General features: G+C 42.0%; 5 non-coding genes across 5 annotated transcripts; all 5 read left to right on the forward strand.

Moving 5' to 3' along the window:
- Window positions 1–781: 781 nt before the first annotated feature.
- On the forward strand, window positions 782–969 carry LOC141236747 (U2 spliceosomal RNA). The gene has a single exon (XR_012302388.1). It is a non-coding gene; the product is annotated as a U2 spliceosomal RNA (small nuclear RNA).
- A 1,098-nt stretch (window positions 970–2,067) lies between these two features.
- On the forward strand, window positions 2,068–2,258 carry LOC141236632 (U2 spliceosomal RNA). Its single transcript, XR_012302284.1, has one exon. It is a non-coding gene; the product is annotated as a U2 spliceosomal RNA (small nuclear RNA).
- Window positions 2,259–4,990: 2,732 nt separating this feature from the next.
- Window positions 4,991–5,181, forward strand: LOC141236671 (U2 spliceosomal RNA). The gene has a single exon (XR_012302322.1). It is a non-coding gene; the product is annotated as a U2 spliceosomal RNA (small nuclear RNA).
- Window positions 5,182–6,278: 1,097 nt separating this feature from the next.
- On the forward strand, window positions 6,279–6,469 carry LOC141236691 (U2 spliceosomal RNA). The gene has a single exon (XR_012302341.1). It is a non-coding gene; the product is annotated as a U2 spliceosomal RNA (small nuclear RNA).
- Window positions 6,470–7,567: 1,098 nt separating this feature from the next.
- LOC141236677 (U2 spliceosomal RNA) lies at window positions 7,568–7,758 on the forward strand. Its single transcript, XR_012302327.1, has one exon. It is a non-coding gene; the product is annotated as a U2 spliceosomal RNA (small nuclear RNA).
- Window positions 7,759–15,344: the final 7,586 nt, after the last annotated feature.

Raw genomic sequence — 15,344 nt, forward strand, 5'->3', positions numbered from 1 at the left:
GAAGCGGGAGATCTACAAAATAGTAAGAAATTAATTAAAAGTCTTTGTAAAAATGAAGAGTTATGTAACATTGAGCGCTATGATGATGAACAAATATTGAATATATGGAAAGTCATTAATGCAAAATATCTTTTTAATATACAGAAAGATTTGGCTTGGAGCTGCGCACACCAATGTCTTCCGTGCCGGGCATTCCAACATAGAAGAGGACTCGTGAGGTCTGCCATTTGCCCAAGAAGCGGATGTCAAGAGGAGGAATCAGTGAAACATCTACTATGGACTTGTCCTTTTGCAAAAGCGTTCTGGAGAAAATTGCTCCCTCTGATGGAAAAAGTGGCAGACCTCAAAGACTTTAACTACGCCACAATACTTTATGGACTTATGGAATGCCCAACAAAAGACCAAAAAATGATGGCATGGAAGACAATAAATTGCGCCAAAATAGCTCTCTGGAAAGCCCGAAATATTTTAATTTTTAATCATGATGAATTGTCTTTAAATGATGTTTTTAGTTTTTGTTTAAGTGAAATGTATGTATATTTTTTATTAGATAAAAAAAATAATCCAAATATCTCCCTAAAATGGGATGTCAATGTATGGAACACATTTTGAATTTTTGTAACATTTTATTAATTTGAATATATGCAAATTTTTATCCTATTTGAATAATTTATGTTTTTAAGTCTCGTATGTTTCGAGACAATGTATAAAAATTTGTAATGATGTAAAATGTTGCTTTTATTTTTGTACATCTGTGTAATTTTTAAATAAAACTGGTTTTATCCCTGTGAGGGGATAGCCAAATTAAAAAAAAAATCTGTTCTTATCAGTTTAATATCTGATACGTCCCCTATCTGGGGACCATATATGAAATGGATTTTTAGAACAGGGAGATGGTAAAAGAGCTTGCTCTGTCCACTCCACGCATTGACCTGGTATTGCAGCATTTCCAGGACCAGTGCACTCATTCTTTAATGCAGTTTCTAAAATCAGAAAGAATTGAATTCAATGCTTTTTGCTGCTTTTGCTTGTTTGTCGGATTTTTGGATGGACCTTTTGGCTTTGCTTTTCTTCTCCTCATTGTATTTTTCATGTTAAAAGTTGCAGAAGCCAGATGACAAACTCATTTTGGTTCAACTTCAGCAACTCTGCATTGCATAGCCATGTACTGTAATGCAACGCTATCTATCTAGCTCTCCCTCTTTACTTCCTTTTGGATAAACAGCCATATTAGGCAAGCATTTTGGAGCTTTCACCTAACTAATTACAGGTGGCGAGATAAGCTGCAGAATATAATTGTTCTTTCAGTATATTGTTGTACACACACCATCTATTTAGCAAATGCCCTTGTTATCAACAGCAGCCATTTAAACTCACCTGAGCTAACAGGTATGTGCGCTGGTTACTCTGCTGCACTTAAAATGTCTTTTTTGGCTTGCTCCAATGCCTTTTCTGAAACGTTGTCTCCCTCTGGTGGAACACTGACTTCTTTCATTTAACGCCTGCAGACTATAAAAAATAACCCAACCCAAAAAGTTTGGTTGATTAGTCTGTGGCATTCTTTTAAACTGTTGCTTATGGCGGTCTCTGTGAGCTTCTCAGTGCCGTTCAACCAGCCAGGTATCCTGCCTGCAGTAGATGGAATGTGGCAATGGAACGCTGGCTGCGCGTGTCATAATAGGCTCTGAGCCTTTATATACCTGTGCACAGCAGCAGCCACCTTCAGTCTGCTGCTGGACAGCCAGCAGCAGCAGGAAAGGTAAGTAATCAGTAACACTCCTGCTAAGGGTAGACAGCTGCTCGTGCCCCCCTTAATTGGTTCTCCTCCCTTCCACCGGTGTTGAGGCGGGTGGGAACAGCAGGGGGTGAGGGTGCTGTGCTAAAATAGTTGGAGTCATGCAGATCTAAAACGCGTGGATTGCTGCAGCAGCAAGCCGAAAAGTGCAGGTATGTAAGGGATCTAGAGGTTGACAACATGTCTTCTTAACGGGAGTCCAGGTGGCCATCTCCACAAATGGACTTTTCAGGATCCGAGGGTGGCACCGTAGGCCGAAACCAATTCTGGTTATCGCTTCTCGGCCTTTTGGCTAAGATCAAGTGTAGTATCTGTTCTTATCAGTTTAATATCTGATACGTCCCCTATCTGGGGACCATATATTAAATGAATTTTTAGAACAGGGAGATGGTAAAAGAGCTTGCTCTGTCCACTCCACGCATTGACCTGGTATTGCAGCATTTCCAGGACCAGTGCACTCATTCTTTAATGCAGTTTCTAAAATCAGAAAGAATTGAATTCAATGCTTTTTGTTGCTTTTGCTTGTTTGTCGGATTTTTGGATGGACTTTTTGGCTTTGCTTTTCTTCTCCTCATTGTATTTTTCATGTTAAAAGTTGCAGAAGCCAGGTGACAAACTCATTTTGGTTCAACTTCAGCAACTCTGCATTGCATAGCCATGTACTGTAATGCAATGCTATCTATCTAGCTCTCCCTCTTTACTTCCTTTTGGATAAACAGCCATATTAGGCAAGCATTTTGGAGCTTTCACCTAACTAATTGCAGGTGGTGAGATAAGCTGCACAATATAATTGTTCTTTCAGTATATTGTTGCACACACACCATCTATTTAGCAAATGCCCTTGTTATCAACAGCAGCCATTTAACCTCACCTGAGCTAACAGGTACAGTGGTGGCCAAAAGTATTGGCACCCCTGCAATTCTGTCAGATAATACTCAGTTTCTTCCTGAAAATGATTGCAATCACAAATTCTTTGGTATTATTATCTTCATTTAATTTGTCTTCAATGAAAAAACACAAAAAGAATTGCCCTAAAGCCAAATTGGATATAATTCCACACCAAACCTAAAAAAGGGGGTGGACAAAAGTATTGGCACTGTTTGAAAAATCATGTGATGCTTCTCTAATTCGTGTAATTAACAGCACCTATAACTTACCTGTGGCACCTAACAGGTGTTGGCAATAACTAAATCACACTTGCAGCCAGTTAACATGGATTAAAGTTGACTCAACCTCTGTCCTGTGTCCTTGTGTGTACCACATTGAGCATGGAGAAAAGAAAGAAGACCAAAGAACTGTCTGAGGACTTGAGAAACCAAATTGTGAGGAAGCATGAGCAATCTCAAGGCTACAAGTCCATCTCCAAAGACCTGAATGTTCCTGTGTCTTCCGTGCGCAGTGTCATCAATAAGTTTAAAGCCCATGGCACTGTGGCTAACCTCCCTAGATGTGGACGGAAAAGAAAAATTGACGAGAGATTTCAATGCAAGATTGTGCGGATGGTGGATAAAGAACCTCGACTAACATCCAAACAAGTTCAAGCAACCCTGCAGTCCGAGGGTACAACAGTGTCAACCCGTACTATCCGTCGGCGTCTGAATGAAAAGGGACTGTATGGTAGGATACCCAGGAAGACCCCACTTCTTACCCCGAGACATAAAAAAGCCAGGCTGGAGTTTGCCAAAACTTACCTGAGAAAGCCTAAAACGTTTTGGAAGAATGTTCTCTGGTAAGATGAGACAAAAGTAGAGCTTTTTGGGAAAAAGCATCAACATAGAGTGTACAGGAAAAAAAAAGAGGCATTCAAAGAAAAAAACACGGTCCCTACAGTCAAACATGGCGGAGGTTCCCTGATGTTTTGGGGTTGATTTGATGCCTCTGGCACTGGATTGCTTGACCGTGTGCATGGCATTATGACGTCTGAAGACTACCAACAAATTTTGCAGCATAATGTAGGGCCCAGTGTGAGAAAGCTGGGTCTCCCTCAGAGGTCATGGGTCTTCCAGCAGGACAATGACCCAAAACACACTTCCAAAAGCACTATAAAATGGTTTGAGAGAAAGCACTGGAGACTTCTAAGGTGGCCAGCAATGAGTCCAGACCTGAATCCCATAGAACACCTGTGGAGAGATCTCAAAATGGCAGTTTGGAGAAGGCATCCTTCAAATATCAGGAACCTGGAGCAGTTTGCCAAAGAAGAATGGTCTACAATTCCAGCAGAGCATTGTAAGAAACTCATTGATGGTTAACGGAAGCGGTTGTTCGCAGCTATTTTGGCTAAAGGTTGTGCAACCAAGTATTAGGCTGAGGGTGCCAATACTTTTGTCTGGCCCATTTTTGGAGTTTTGTGTGAAATGATCAATGATTTGTTTTTTGCTTCATTCTCTTTTGTGTTTTTTCCTTGCAAGCAAATTAAATGAAGATAATAATACCAAAAATTTGTGATTGCAATCATTTTCAGGAAGAAACTGAGTATTACCTGACAGAATTGCAGGGGTGCCAATACTTTTGGCCACCACTGTATGTGCGCTGGTTACTCTGCTGCACTTAAAATGTCTTTTTTGGCTTGCTCCAATGCCTTTTCTGAAACGTCTCCCTCTGGTGGAACACTGACTTCTTTCATTTAACGCCTGCAGACTATAAAAAATAACCCAACCCAAAAAGTTTGGTTGATTAGTCTGTGGCATTCTTTTAAACTGTTGCTTATGGCGGTCTCTGTGAGCTTCTCAGTGCCGTTCAACCAGCCAGGTATCCTGCCTGCAGTAGATGGAATGTGGCAATGGAACACTGGCTGCACGTGTCATAATAGGCTCTGAGCCTTTATATACCAGCGCACGGCAGCAGCCACCTTCAGTCTGCTGCTGGACAGCCAGCAGCAGCAGGAAAGGTAAGTAATCAGCAACACTCCTGCTAAGGGTAGACAGCTGCTCGCCCCCCCCTTAATTGGTTCTCCTCCCTTCCACCGGTGTTGAGGCGGGTGGGAACAGCAGGGGGTGAGGGTGCTGTGCTAAAATAGTTGGAGTCATGCAGATCTAAAACGCGTGGATTGCTGCAGCAGCAAGCCGAAAAGTGCAGGCATGTAAGGGATCTAGAGGTTGACAACATGTCTTCTTAACGGGAGTCCAGGTGGCCATCTCCACAAATGGACTTTTCAGGATCCGAGGGTGGCACCGTAGGCCGAAACCAATTCTGGTTATCGCTTCTCGGCCTTTTGGCTAAGATCAAGTGTAGTATCTGTTCTTATCAGTTTAATATCTGATACATCCCCTATCTGGGGACCATATATTAAATGGATTTTTAGAACAGGGAGATGGTAAAAGAGCTTGCTCTGTCCACTCCACGCATTGACCTGGTATTGCAGCATTTCCAGGACCAGTGCACTCATTCTTTAATGCAGTTTCTAAAATCAGAAAGAATTGAATTCAATGCTTTTTGCTGCTTTTGCTTGTTTGTCGGATTTTTGGATGGACTTTTGGCTTTGCTTTTCTTCTCCTCATTGTATTTTTCATGTTAAAAGTTGCAGAAGCAAGATGACAAACTCATTTTGGTTCAACTTCAGCAACTCTGCATTGCATAGCCATGTACTGTAATGCAATGCTATCTATCTAGCTCTCCCTCTTTACTTCCTTTTGGATAAACAGCCATATTAGGCAAGCATTTTGGAGCTTTCAACTAACTAATTACAGGTGGTGAGATAAGCTGCACAATATAATTGTTCTTTCAGTATATTGTTGCACACACACCATCTATTTAGCAAATGCCCTTGTTATCAACAGCAGCCATTTAAACTCACCTGAGCTAACAGGTATGTGCGCTGGTTACTCTGCTGCACTTAAAATGTCTTTTTTGGCTTGCTCCAATGCCTTTTCTGAAACGTTGTCTCCCTCTGGTGGAACACTGACTTCTTTCATTTAACGCCTGCAGACTATAAAAAATAACCCAACCCAAAAAGTTTGGTTGATTAGTCTGTGGCATTCTTTTAAACTGTTGCTTATGGCAGTCTCTGTGAGCTTCTCAGTGCCGTTCAACCAGCCAGGTATCCTGCCTGCAGTAGATGGAATGTGGCAATGGAACACTGGCTGCGCGTGTCATAATAGGCTCTGAGCCTTTATATACCAGCGCACGGCAGCAGCCACCTTCAGTCTGCTGCTGGACAGCCAGCAGCAGCAGGAAAGGTAAGTAATCAGCAACACTCCTGCTAAGGGTAGACAGCTGCTCGTCCCCCCCTTAATTGGTTCTCCTCCCTTCCACCGGTGTTGAGGCGGGTGGGAACAGCAGGGGGTGAGGGTGCTGTGCTAAAATAGTTGGAGTCATGCAGATCTAAAACGCGTGGATTGCTGCAGCAGCAAGCCGAAAAGTGCAGGCATGTAAGGGATCTAGAGGTTGACAACATGTCTTCTTAACGGGAGTCCAGGTGGCCATCTCCACAAATGGACTTTTCAGGATCCGAGGGTGGCACCGAAGGCCGAAACCAATTCTGGTTATCGCTTCTCGGCCTTTTAGCTAAGATCAAGTGTAGTATCTGTTCTTATCAGTTTAATATCTGATACGTCCCCTATCTGGGGACCATATATTAAATGGATTTTTAGAACAGGGAGATGGTAAAAGAGCTTGCTCTGTCCACTCCACGCATTGACCTGGTATTGCAGCATTTCCAGGACCAGTGCACTCATTCTTTAATGCAGTTTCTAAAATCAGAAAGAATTGAATTCAATGCTTTTTGTTGCTTTTGCTTGTTTGTCGGATTTTTGGATGGACTTTTTGGCTTTGCTTTTCTTCTCCTCATTGTATTTTTCATGTTAAAAGTTGCAGAAGCCAGATGACAAACTCATTTTGGTTCAACTTCAGCAACTCTGCATTGCATAGCCATGTACTGTAGTGCAATGCTATCTATCTAGCTCTCCCTCTTTACTTCCTTTTGGATAAACAGCCATATTAGGCAAGCATTTTGGAGCTTTCACCTAACTAATTACAGGTGGTGAGATAAGCTGCACAATATAATTGTTCTTTCAGTATATTGTTGCACACACACCATCTATTTAGCAAATGCCCTTGTTATCAACAGCAGCCATTTAAACTCACCTGAGCTAACAGGTATGTGCGCTGGTTACTCTGCTGCACTTAAAATGTCTTTTTTGGCTTGCTCCAATGCCTTTTCTGAAACGTTGTCTCCCTCTGGTGGAACACTGACTTCTTTCATTTAACGCCTGCAGACTATAAAAAATAACCCAACCCAAAAAGTTTGGTTGATTAGTCTGTGGCATTCTTTTAAACTGTTGCTTATGGTGGTCTCTGTGAGCTTCTCAGTGCCGTTCAACCAGCCAGGTATCCTGCCTGCAGTAGATGGAATGTGGCAATGGAACACTGGCTGCGCGTGTCATAATAGGCTCTGAGCCTTTATATACCAGCGCACGGCAGCAGCCACCTTCAGTCTGCTGCTGGACAGCCAGCAGCAGCAGGAAAGGTAAGTAATCAGCAACACTCCAGCTAAGGGTAGACAGCTGCTCGTCCCCCCCTTAATTGGTTCTCCTCCCTTCCACCGGTGTTGAGGCGGGTGGGAACAGCAGGGGGTGAGGGTGCTGTGCTAAAATAGTTGGAGTCATGCAGATCTAAAACGCGTGGATTGCTGCAGCAGCAAGCCGAAAAGTGCAGGCATGTAAGGGATCTAGAGGTTGACAACATGTCTTCTTAACGGGAGTCCAGGTGGCCATCTCCACAAATGGACTTTTCAGGATCCGAGGGTGGCACCGTAGGCCGAAACCAATTCTGGTTATCGCTTCTCGGCCTTTTGGCTAAGATCAAGTGTAGTATCTGTTCTTATCAGTTTAATATCTGATACGTCCCCTATCTGGGGACCATATATTAAATGGATTTTTAGAACAGGGAGATGGTAAAAGAGCTTGCTCTGTCCACTCCACGCATTGACCTGGTATTGCAGCATTTCCAAGACCAGTGCACTCATTCTTTAATGCAGTTTCTAAAATCAGAAAGAATTGAATTCAATGCTTTTTGTTGCTTTTGCTTGTTTGTCGGATTTTTGGATGGACTTTTTGGCTTTGCTTTTCTTCTCCTCATTGTATTTTTCATGTTAAAAGTTGCAGAAGCCAGATGACAAACTCATTTTGGTTCAACTTCAGCAACTCTGCATTGCATAGCCATGTACTGTAATGCAATGCTATCTATCTAGCTCTCCCTCTTTACTTCCTTTTGGATAAACAGCCATATTAGGCAAGCATTTTGGAGCTTTCACCTAACTAATTACAGGTGGTGAGATAAGCTGCACAATATAATTGTTCTTTCAGTATATTGTTGCACACACACCAACTATTTAGCAAATGCCCTTGTTATCAACAGCAGCCATTTAAACTCACCTGAGCTAACAGGTACAGTACAGACCAAAAGTTTGGACACACCTTCTCATTTAAAGATTTTTCTGTATTTTCATGACTATGAAAATTGTACATTCACACTGAAGGCATCAAAACTATGAATTAACACATGTGGAATTATATACTTAACAAAAAAGTGTGAAACAACGGAAAATATGTCTTATATTCTAGGTTCTTCAAAGTAGCCACCTTTTGCTTGGATGACTGCTTTGCACACTCTTGGCATTCTCTTGATGAGCTTCAAGAGGTAGTCACCGGAAATGGTCTTCCAACAATCTTGAAGGAGTTCCCAGAGATTCTTAGCACTTGTTGGCCCTTTTGCCTTCACTCTGCGGTCCAGCTCACCCCAAACCATCTCGATTGGGTTCAGGTCTGGTGACTGTTGAGGCCAGGTCTTCTGGCATAGCACCCCATCACTCCCCTTCTTGGTCAGATAGCCCTTACACAGCTTGGAGGTGTGTATGGGGTCATTGTCCTGTTGAAAAATAAATGAACCGGATGGAATAGCATGCCGCTGCAAGATGCTGTGGCAGCCATGCTGGTTCAGTATGCCTTCAATTTTGAATAAATCCCCAACAGCGTCACCAGCAAAGTACCCCCACACCATCACACCTCCTCCTCCATGCTTCACAGTGGGAACTATGCATGTAGAGTCCATCCGTTCACCTTTTCTGCGTCGCACAAAGACACGGTGGTTGGAACCAAAGATCTCAAATTTGGACTCATCAGATCAAAGCACAGATTTCCACTGGTCTAATATCCATTCCTTGTGTTCTTTAGCCCAAACAAGTCTCTTCTGCTTGTTGCCTGTCCTTAGCAGTGGTTTCCTAGCAGCTATTTTACCTTGAAGGCCTGCTGCACAAAGTCTCCTCTTAACAGTTTTAGAAGAGATGTGTCTGCTGCTAGAACTCTGTGAGGCATTGACCTGGTCTCTAATCTGAGCTGCTGTTAACCTGTGATTTCTGAGGCTGGTGACTCAGATAAACATCCTCAGAAGCAGAGGTGACTCTTGGTCTTCCTTTCCTGGGGCGGTTCTCATGTGAGCCAGTTTCTTTGTAGCACTTGATGGTTTTTGCAACTGCACTTGGGGACACTTTCAAAGTTTTCCCAATTTTTCGCACTGACTGACCTTCATTTCTTAAAGTAATGATGGCCACTCGTGTTTTTTACTTAGCTGCTTTTTTCTTGCCATAATACAAATTCTAACAGTCTATTCAGTAGGACTATCAGCTGTGTATGCACCTGACTTCTGCACAACACAACTGATGGTCCCAATCCCATTTATAAGGCAAGAAATGCCACTTAATAAACCTGACAGGGCACACCTGTGAAGTGAAAACCATTTCCGGTGACTACCTATTGAAGCTCATCGAGAGAATTCCAAGAGTGTGCAAAGCAGTCATAAAAGCAAAAGGTGGCTACTTTGAAGTACCTAGAATATAAGACATATTTTCAGTTGTTTCACACTTTTTTGTTAAGTATATAATTCCACATGTGTTAATTCATAGTTTTGATGCCTTCAGTGTGAATGTACAATTTTCATAGTCATGAAAATACAGAAAATTCTTTAAATGAGAAGGTGTGTCCAAACTTTTGGTCTGTACTGTATGTGCGCTGGTTACTCTGCTGCACTTAAAATGTCTTTTTTGGCTTGCTCCAATGCCTTTTCTGAAACGTTGTCTCCCTCTGGTGGAACACTGACTTCTTTCATTTAACGCCTGCAGACTATAAAAAATAAATCAGAAAGAATTGACTTCAATGCTTTTTGTTGCTTTTGCTTGTTTGTCGGATTTTTGGATGGACTTTTTGGCTTTGCTTTTCTTCTCCTCATTGTATTTTTCATGTTAAAAGTTGCAGAAGCCAGATGACAAACTCATTTTGGTTCAACTTCAGCAACTCTGCATTGCATAGCCATGTACTGTAATGCAATGCTATCTATCTAGCTCTCCCTCTTTACTTCCTTTTGGATAAACAGCCATATTAGGCAAGCATTTTGGAGCTTTCACCTAACTAATTTCAGGTGGTGAGATAAGCTGTACAATATAATTGTTCTTTCAGTATATTGTTGCACACACACCATCTATTTAGCAAATGCCCTTGTTATCAACAGCAGCCATTTAAACTCACCTGAGCTAACAGTTATGTGCGCTGGTTACTCTGCTGCACTTAAAATGTCTTTTTTGGCTTGCTCCAATGCCTTTTCTGAAACGTTGTCTCCCTCTGGTGGAACACTGACTTCTTTCATTTAACGCCTGCAGACTATAAAAAATAACCCAACCCAAAAAGTTTGGTTGATTAGTCTGTGGCATTCTTTTAAACTGTTGCTTATGGCGGTCTCTGTGAGCTTCTCAGTGCCGTTCAACCAGCCAGGTATCCTGCTTGCAGTAGATGGAATGTGGCAATGGAACACTGGCTGCGCAAGTCATAATAGGCTCTGAGCCTTTATATACCAGCGCACGGCAGCAGCCACCTTCAATCTGCTGCTGGACAGCCAGCAGCAGCAGGAAAGGTAAGTAATCAGCAACACTCCTGCTAAGGGTAGACAGCTGCTCGTCCCCCCCTTAATTGGTTCTCCTCCCTTCCACCGGTGTTGAGGCAGGTGGGAACAGCAGGGGGTGAGGGTGCTGTGCTAAAATAGTTGGAGTCATGCAGATCTAAAACGCGTGGATTGCTGCAGCAGCAAGCCGAAAAGTGCAGGCATGTAAGGGATCTAGAGGTTGACAACATGTCTTCTTAACGGGAGTCCAGGTGGCCATCTCCACAAATGGACTTTTCAGGATCCGAGGGTGGCACCGTAGGCCGAAACCAATTCTGGTTATTGCTTCTCGGCCTTTTGGCTGAGACCAAGTGCTTCACAGCAGGAGGTTTCAGTTGAAGGGCACTCAGGTACCCCTCTCCTTGGCCTGGCAGGATCGTCCACTTCGGTGGGCTTCACCTGCCTGCTGCTATTAGGGAGAGGGATTAGTCCTAGGGTAACGGGCAGCGATCCCCCAACCTTCAGGTGCTTTATCACAAAGCTCTGAAGGCGCAGATTGCAGGCGGTTGCAATTTGCATTTTGTTGCACCATACCATGGAGGTTGACCCCAACCTCGTGCCTCTATATGCGAGGCTCAAGAACACCATAAGGGTCCGCTTTACGGCTGGTGGTTCCGATATGCGGAATCTGGGATATGTAGTCCAGGACGTGCTTGAGAAACTGCTCCACGTCAGAACCAACAAAATCCTTTCTATCCAGGATTATCCTCGACGTGGAGACTATGATGTAACCTTTACTGGCGAAGGTATTTTTAAAGATGTTTTTTCCAGAGTTAAGTCGGTAGAAAATAGCCCTGGTCTAAAAGGGATTCAAATCATCGAGCACGTCCTGGATGAGGTAAAGATGGTGGTTGTGAAAATCTTCTCACCCTTCATAACGGCACCAGAGGTTATTTCTTTTTTGTCAGTTTATTTTAAAAGTGTGAAATTGATTGGGAAAGTGTTGAATGAGTTTAACATCTGGACCTCAAAATGGAAGTTTTTAGTAAAATGTGAAAGAGACCCTAAATTCCCTGGAGGTGTGAGACTTCCTCCAGCTCGATTTAAAATAGGGCAAACTAATGGGGATTTTTTTTTCTCAGGAATGCCACTTTTCTGTAGGTATTGTGGTCTCTATGGGCACTCTAAGGATAGTTGTGGTGCCACTTGTAGAAATTGTGCCAGTACTGAACATGACACAAAGGAGTGCCCAAATGAAAAAAAATGTTCTTTTTGTCGGACACCTGGTCATTTCTATTTTTCTTGCCCTCACAGGTTCAGAGAGGATGAACAAAAACAAAAGGAGAAGTCCAAGACATCCGGGAATGGACGGGCCAATCAGACCACCCCTCAGGAGGAGGAACAGCAACCTGGAGCCTCGGGAGGTGATAAGGGCGCTTCGACTAGTAACAATCCCTCCGAGTCAATGACAGGTAACTCACAGGAGCCCAGGAGCTGGCTGAAAGACCATAAGGAGGCTAAAAGGAAGGCTGAGAAAGATCATAAAGGGGCGGTCGGTAAGGCCAAAAAAGAGCGCCAAAAGGCTGACACCGAGCCCAAAATTCCCACTGGGTCTCACGAGAGCGAGGGCGGTACGTGGCATTTGGTGAGGTCTCATAATAAGAAAAAGAATGGTTCCGTGGAGGTGGCTAATAGGGAGGAGATGGATACATCCCCTCACGGGGGTGTAGACTCTGGAATCCCGAGGTCCCGGGGCTCTGCTGCCCCAGGTGGGGCCCCGAACCTGGCTGCCTCCGGGGACTCTGAGGCTCCGCCATGTGCGCAGCCTGCCCCTGTGTTACGACCCTCTGCGGGTCAGCAGGGGAGTGCGGAGCCTCTCGGAGACCCACCTGACGAGGACCTAAATGGTCAGCCTATGGAGACCCAGTGTAACCTTTCTCTCAATATCCTTCCGAGCTACACCCCAGTAGCGTCGGGTCTTAATTTAAGTGAATGTTCCTTCTCCGATGATGAAGACTCTTTGATAACGGTGGATTCAGAAGAGGGCGTTGGTGAAAGTCCAAGTGGTCTGATCCGTCCATCGGATAGGTAAAGTCCAGTTTTTGTTTCTTCCTAACCATTTGTTATGATGGCTGACATTAGTGGTGTTTCCCTCAATGTGAGAGGCATAGGATCCAAGACCAGAAGAGCTACTGTTTTACATTTTTTAACCTGTTTTACAGCTTCTGTTTTCTTTTTACAAGAATGTCATATCCCTCATAAGATTTCTTACAAAAAATATAAGGAAGAGTGGAAACATGGTCCATCGGTCTGGTCTGGATCAAATGCAACCGGATCAGCCGGGGTAGCTATACTTTTTAAGGGAAATGTGTCTATTGATTTTATCCAAGATATTTTACCGGGTCGTATTCTTTTAGTTAAGGCTTTTATTGATGGGACAAGATGGCAGTTTTTAAATTTTTATGGGTCACCTGATAAAAATGAAAGGGCTGATATGCTGGAAATTTTACCTTTATTTATTAACATTTCTGAACCTTTTATCCTGGCAGGTGATTTTAATTGTATTTTAAAAGGCGAAAGCCGACGCTCCGGTTCCGTGAGTAGAAATTATGACAAAACGTCTGGAATGTTAAGCAATATTATAAATGATTGTAAATTAACTGATGTGTATAAAGAATGTAACAAGGATAGCCCTATAGACGCTGGTTTCACCTGGAGCAATTCTACATGTAGCTCCAGGATAGATTTTGTTTTAGGTTCAGAAAAAATACTGCCAGTGAAATGTGAAGTTTTAACTAATATTCTCTCAGATCACAAGGTTTTATCTTTTAGAGTGAGGATTAATGGAAAGAAGAAATGTGGTAAGAAATCTTGGAAATTGAATGTGTCCCTTTTAAAAGATCCACAAATTTTATCGGATTTTATTGAGTTTTATGTAAACTGTAGAAAAAGGAAAAACCCCAATATTTCTTTTAGCTCCTGGTGGGATAGAATGAAAATAAGCATTAAAGATTTCATTATTAAGAAAAGCATACAAAAAGCTAAAGAAAAGTTTGAGATCTATAATTTTCTTAAAATCAGGTTACAGACATTGTACAAATTCAAAGACAATGGTCTGGATGTAGGTAATGATATATTGAGTCTTAAAGGAGAAATTTCAAAGTGGTTGGAACAAAAAGGAAAAGAACTGATTTTTCGTTCAAAGGTAAAACACGTAGAAGAGGATGAGACTTGTTCCAGGTATTTTTTTAAGAAAAACAAACAGGCGAAAACAATAATTGATAACATAGATGGAGATAATAATATCAACGTTATATTGGATAAGGTAAATGTCTATTTTAATGATCTTTTTAATGTAAAAACTGTAGACCATGATTTAATACACACTTTCCTGGGGGAGATCAAGTCCACCCTAGATGCTGATGCCCAAAGTTTTTTATCCCAACCTCTATGTAAGGAAGAGATTTTAGAAACCATGAAGAGTTTTAAAAATGGTAAAGTGCCCGGCCCTGATGGTATCCCCATAGAGTTTTATATAAGTTTTTATGATATTTTAAAAGATGATTTGTTTAATTTGTTTTCCGAAGTTTTTAATAATAAGGTTTTACTCAACTCATGGAAGAAAGGTGAGGTATCACTACTATACAAAAAAGGTGACAAAACGGATCTTAAAAACTGGAGGCCGATAACTCTTTTAAATAGTGATTACAAAATTATGGCTAAGATCTGTGCAAATCGGTTGAAAAAGGTGATACATAAAGTAATTCATGCAAATCAGGTATGCGGGGTACCTGGGCGTAGTATCTGGGACAATTTAAACCTGGTGAAAGATTGTATTGAAGATGTAAAAACCAGAAAGACAAAGATGTCAATCGTAGCGGTGGATTTTGAGAAAGCTTTTGACCGCGTGTCTCATTTTTATCTTTTTAAAGTTTTAGAAAAAATGGGCATTCCGGGTGGGTTTTTATTGTCTCTTAAAGCTTTTTATAATGATTGTACGAGTAAGATTTTAGTTAATGGTTTTAAAACAAAAGAGGTAGTTTTAAAATCAGGGGTGAAGCAGGGTTGCCCTTTGTCCCCCCTGCTTTTTATATGTGCTATAGAACCCCTTTTATGTACAATACGCCGGGATAAGCAAATATGTGGAGTACCCTTACCCGGAGGGAACGGTCTACAAGTTAAAGTTGTAAGCTATATGGATGATGTAGCAGTGTTTGGATGTGATGTACCTTCAATACAAAAAACGATAAGCCAAATTCAGTCTTTTTGTACAGTTTCCGGTTTTAAAATTAATCTTACTAAATGTAATATTTTAAATGTCGGGGGGATGAGTTTACATGATGTACCAATTGAAGTTACAGATTCCATTACTATTTTAGGTGTTTCTTTTAATGAATCTAATAATGGTTTTAATAGCTGGGATGCGGCAGCACAGAAAATTAATCAGAAAATCTGCATGTGGAATATGAGAAAGCTGTCAATGGAAGGTAAAGTTCTGATTGTAAAAATGGTGATATTACCTATCCTGTTATATCTTAGTTTGGTGTTCCCCCCTCCTACAAATTTGTTGAAACGAATTACAAAAGTATGTTTTACCTTTTTTTGGGGCTCAAAAATGGAGAAACTCAAAAGAGAAATTGTGACAAAGCCAAAGGTTAAAGGTGGGAAAGATTTCCCTGTTTTA

The sequence above is a fragment of the Phyllobates terribilis genome, unplaced genomic scaffold, assembly GCF_046119375.1.
Source record: "Phyllobates terribilis strain yellow unplaced genomic scaffold, ASM4611937v1 Scaffold_710__1_contigs__length_769263, whole genome shotgun sequence".
Classification (NCBI taxonomy): domain Eukaryota; kingdom Metazoa; phylum Chordata; class Amphibia; order Anura; family Dendrobatidae; genus Phyllobates; species Phyllobates terribilis.